Genomic DNA, 6,000 nt, shown 5'->3' with positions numbered 1-6,000 from the left:
TGATTGTATTTTATTTCACTTTACACATCAAGCAAATCCTTAAAAGTTTTCATCTTCTGTTTCGCATTAAACAGCTCAGTGGATGGTCTCATTCAGCTTCACCCGCCCCCTTCTCCCTTTACCGTTCTCATGGCCGGCCTTACATTACCGTAATTCAGGTAATAGACACGGCGCACCGTTTCTTAAGGCGCCCGGCACATTTAAAAAAAAAAAAAAAAAAAAAGTTGCGCCTTATGGTCGCGAAAATACGGTATATATAGACGTGTGTATGGGCCGTTAATGAAAATATGGGACAAATCGCGTCCCGTATTAGTTCAATATGGGACGCAACATTTTTTTCTCAAATAAAGGACAATTCCGTATTTTACGGGACGGGTGGCAACCCTACCCACCACAGTGCACTAGTGGTGCAACTCATAACCATCAGGCTCCAGGCCCACCTACTCGTGATGAAGAACGAGTTGACACCTCACTGTCAGCCTGTAGTCAGCTAATAGCCGACTTACGACCCCCACAGTGCAGTAGCACATCAGTCCCCATCTCACCCCCTGATGAAGCTAGGCTAGTTGATCAAATGAGCACTATAGTGCAAAAGATAGGGCAGCAGCTAGCTGACAGCAAAATGTCACAACTCAACACATCAAGCCCTTCAGCTGCTGCACATACAGGACATTCTGAAACAATAAAGACTCTTCCCCCTGCCGCACACTGGATCTCTCCCAGGTCCAGCTCGTCTCTCAGAGAGGAGACAAGGACCGACCTGTATTTTCCGAGGAGAAAGTTTGGATAGCAGAACGGTGGCTTAGTGGTTAGCACTGTTGCCTCACAGCAAGAAGGTCCCCGGTTCGACTCCCAGGCCTGGTAGGGGCCTTTCTGTGTGGAGTTTGTATGTTCTCCCCGTGCTTGCGTGGGTTCTCTCCGGTTACTCCGGCTTCCTCCCACAGTCCAAAAACATGCATATTAGGTGAATTGATGATTCTAAATTGCCCGTAGGTGTGAGCGTGAGTGTGGTTGTGAGCATGGTTTGTGTGTTTATATGTGGCCCTGTGATGGACTGGTGACCTGTCCAGGGTGTAACCCCGGCCTCTCACCTGAAATGAGCTTTATGAAGGGATAAAGGATGGAAAGTTTGGATACGCTGGCTGTTGATGAATGGGAGGACTTAATGAAAAATTACATCAGAAAAAGTGGTGTTATGCTGGAAAACCAAGCTGAGGAAATCCTCATCCATCTGAGAGGCTGGGCAAATTGATGTCCGGCAAAACCCACAGGCCATCTATGGACTCCTGCGCAAACATTTCAGCTCTAGCTCCTCTGTGCCCCTAGCTGACTTTTATTCCACCCTGCCAAAAGAACCGGGATCCCTATGAGTATTGGCTTAGACTGAATGGAACCGCTGACTTACAAAAAGCCTTCGACACTGTCAACTATAGGGTACTCTTATTTAAACTTAGAGCCATGGGCTTTAGCAGCGCTACCTTGAAATGGGTGAGCTCCTTCCTTGAGGATCGTAGGCAAATGGTGCAAGTAAATGGGTCCATGTCCTCCGCACTTAAGCCAATATGTGGTGTTCCTCAAGGAAGCATCTTGGGTCCGCTTTTCTTCTTATTATATGTCAATGATATGAAGTCAGCCTGTGACTGTGATCTATTTCTGTTTGCTGACGATGCAGCTCTTCTGACGTCTCATCAGGACAAATCAGAAGTAGAAAAAACACTTAGCTGTGAGCTCAGTAAGATCAGTACCTGGTTGGTTGACAATCGTTTATCCCTCCACCTAGGTAAAACCGAGTCCATCCTATTTGGGTCAAGCATTAGATTAGCGAGGGTTGATGGACTCAAGGTGGTGGTGGGCGATACGGAGGTGACGGATAAGAAGGAGGTTACCTACCTGGGCTGTATCCTGGACAATAAGTTGACAGGAGAGAGTATGGCCAAGAGGGTTATATCAAAAGTAAACCAGAGAGTCAGATTCCTTGCCAGGACATCATCTTTCTTAGATAGGACAGCCCTAGAGATCTTGGCAGGGGCCTTGGTTCAGTGCCTCTTTGATTATGCTTGCACATCGTGGTTCTCTAGCACTTCAAAACATCTGAAGCATAGCCTACAGACAGCACAAAATAAATTAGTCAGGGTAGTCCTCCAACTACACCCCAGAACTCACCTCACTCAGTTTCATTTTGAAAGCCTCAAGTGGCTAAGAGTGGAGGAAAGAGTGCTACAAATTAAACTCTCTATGGTACACAGAATATTACACAAGCCGGTGCCAAAATATCTAATTAACTATTTTACCAGGGTCAATAGTATTCATGGACATGCTACCAGAGGAAGCTCCACCAATGTGGTGCCGGCCAAGTACAGGACAAACGGGGGTCAAAGTTCATTTTTGTACACCGGGGCCTTGGCCTGGAATAGCCTACCTGAAGATCTGAAATCCACTAGCTCCTCTGCTTCCTTTAAAACTTTTGTGAGGAGCTAGATTATCAGGGGTAGAAGATGGGTGTAGGTTAATTGAACAATATTCTGGTGCATAGTGTTTTAAAATTGGATTCTGATCTGCTTTGTATTGTAATGTATGTTAAATGTGTGTATTCCTGCCTTATATCTCTCTCCCTTGCGTGGTAGGCCGACCCACGCAGTCCACATTTTCTCCCACATGTCCTGACGTACACCACACTTTCATTCAGCAGACCATTGTTTACGCACACACATATTTTAAAGGACCGCAATGGAAATAAGCTCTTGCTTTATTGTGTTTTTATCCTTTTGATGATGGTGTGGCCTATGTATTTATACATTTTCCATTGTCAATAAAGATGTCAAATCAAATCAAATCAAAAATCTGATGTTGCTGCAAGTTCTCTTAAGAAGCAAGGTAAAATGTTTGACAACCCCAGTTTTGAAGTCACACGCATGTTCATTGGACACTGTCCCAATATATAGAGATTTGGCACTTACCTTCAGGTCTAAGACCATTGATAAATGGCCCACCATAGAGGTTCAGGAAGTCAGGTCTTCTACTGAGAGAAACAGCAGAATCAACATGAACAAAGTTGAGGTGAGCCCTAATGCTGCTCTAGTTTTAGACATCCCCGAACAGAAGAAAACTGTGAGTCAAGACAATTCTGCCCTAGAGAGGCTGATTAGTATGTTGGAGAAAGTGTTGCTTCAGGGCCCAGGTTATGCTCAAGCCAACAAAAAGCCCCTTAACATCAACAGACTTCCTAGTGTTGAGGGCTTAAACGACATGCCATGCTCCATATGTAAGGATAGCTCTCACTCTGCCCTCAGAGACTGTAGAGAGAACAGACTGTGCTTCCTGTGTCACTCACCTGGCCATGCAAGGAAGGGAAGCGTCCTCCTCTCAATGGTCAGCAGGGAAACTGAATGTTCTGCGTGCGGGGGAAGACAGCGCAGATCAAACATTGATGATTATGAATCATTGTGTCACGCCTACAGCAACATAGTGTCGTCACTTAAAATACTGATTGTGCTAATATAAGTTTGCAGGGACTCTCCAAGACTGACAGCCTAGTTTTCACAAGTGTAACTTCTGACAGTGAGCATGATCTCAGGGCGCTAGTGAACAGCAGTGTGACAGCTGAAAAAAAAAATTCACAGACTATCCCTAACATGGAAAAGAAATCAGCTGAGGACTTTGTCATAGTTGGTTGTGGGGGTCACCTTGTCACACCGTCTGCTATTTATGAACTCTCTGTTTCAGTTTATGGTTATAAGGTGATAATCCCTGTCCTAGTTGTGCCTGGCCAAACTGATGAAATGATTCTGGGCAGTAAGGCCATTAGGTGGCTGATTTCACAGATGAATGAGACTCTTAGTGGCCAAAAGGTCACACCCCCAGTAAACAGTGATCAAAATGATAACTTACCCCAATTGCTATCTCTGCTGTCCTGCTTAGATGAATGGGAAAGCGGAGCAATGCCACACAGAATCAGCACTGCTAAACTGAAGAGATGTGTCACACTACAGCCTGTCTGAACATTGGGTTTGGGCTAGAATGCCTGCCTTTGACGTCTCTGCAGTGGGATTGACAGTCATCATTGAACCCACCCACTCCAAGACCAAACTTGTGCAAATTCTGGTGGGGAGAGTTGTCACTTCCTTGTGGGGGGATGGTTGGGTCCCAGTTAAAATTGTGAATTGAGGAAGAGCAAGGAAGATGGCCGCTTGAGCTGAGAGCTCCACATTTCCTCAGTGTTTAATCTGAAGTTTCTACCTTCACCAAGTAATTTATAGAGCTTATCTTGCCCGATCTTGTGAGTTCAAGTGATAAGAACCATGCCAAGACGCAAAAGAGACAGAATCAAGGAGTCAAAAAGTTTTAAAACAAAGAACAAAGATGAGGAGGAGTCATCCAACTCCTCTTTAGAGGGGTATGACCTGGATGATATGATGGCTGAATTAATATCTCAATGTCGTGATATAGTGACCCGTTTGGATGGTATCGACACTTGTTTGGAAGAAGTTACCACTGAGGTATCGACGATGAAAAAGACAAGACTAAGACTAAAGACTAAGACAAATGAAACACTTGTCAAACAACAGCAGATCTCAGGACACGCTGGAGGACACGCTGCTCTCCACCAAACGGGACCTACACTGATCTCAACAGCTGATAAAAACCCTCGAAGCTAAGACAGATGACTTAGAAAACAGAGGGAGAAGGAAGAACTTAGTTCTGATGGGCCTCCCCGAAAAATCTGAGGGTCGAGATTTACTCAAGTACATCCAACAGAAACTACCAGAGTTGCTTAACTTAACCAAGGATGCACTACTTGAGGTGGAGCGAGCCCACCGCACTCTGCAACCTCCTCCGGACCCAGGCAGACCACCAAGACCGATCCTGAATCTGGTTTCTACGCTTCCGAGACAGAGAGATGATACTCCAAGCTGTTAAACACAACTCAAATATGCGAGGGTGAAGTAAAACTTACCTTACGTCAAGATCTTTCTGCAGAGGTTCGTCGCAAGCGCAGGGAATTTGCAGGAGCGATTGAACATTTCCTTGGAAAGGGTATGTTCAGAGGCTTCACATATCCGTACCGGCTCCGGGTTCTTCATCAGGGTGCTGTCAAACCTTTTGATAGTTCCGTTGACGCGAAGGCTTTCATCAACAAGTTGGAGAAACGGCAGGCTGATGCAAACTCAGCAGAGTCTGATCATTAAAAGTCTACGATCTGAGTGGAGGTGAGATGACGCTTTCTCCCCACGATGATTGTAATCGATCTTTTTTCTAATCATATTGACTGGTAAACCCCCTATTTTTTGTTGACAATTGTAATAAAAGTTTTGGGAGTTCACGTTCGTCTTGCCGGTTACCCGGGTATTTCCGGAAACAAAGTTTCAGACAATATTATTTGTGTTAACCAGAAAAGGGGTTACCAGGGGAGTGATAATTAGACTGACTCGGATGCACATTGTAAAAGTCCTTTCAACTCCTCTTCTGTCCAATAATAATAAGATCGATCATGATATAAAAGTAAGAACAGTTATGGAGAATTTTGTAATTACGTCTTCTTCCCCACTGCAATCTATTCTCTGCCTGAACGGGTGAAAAACGGATGGATCATACCATGAACAGACGTCTTTTTGGACATTAAAATAATATAATTTAATCAATTTTAATCCTCCCCTCTCAGCATTATATGAAGTATTTAAACTTTTATTTTGATCTCTTATTGTATTAGGTAGCACTGAGGAAGGGTACTCCAAGTTGCCAGAGCTATAAGGAGTACTTAAGTATATTTTTCTCATTTTCTTTTTAGTTTAGTATTCATGGGTATGTTTTTTTATGATCTTTGCTTCCTCTGGCCTATTATGAAAGAGGTGTTGTGGTTCTCACAACTTGGGTGGGTTGGGGTACTTTATATACTGTAGATGTTTTCTTTTTCCCCTGTTTATTAGGGCCCGAGGACTGACAGTGCGAAGCCCCTATTGTATCTGTAGGAATTTTTATTATTCTCGTTCTCGTTTTTCTTCC

The sequence above is a fragment of the Cololabis saira genome, chromosome 7, assembly GCF_033807715.1.
Source record: "Cololabis saira isolate AMF1-May2022 chromosome 7, fColSai1.1, whole genome shotgun sequence".
Classification (NCBI taxonomy): Eukaryota; Metazoa; Chordata; class Actinopteri; order Beloniformes; family Belonidae; genus Cololabis; species Cololabis saira.
Note: the sequence above shows the minus strand (reverse complement) of the source record.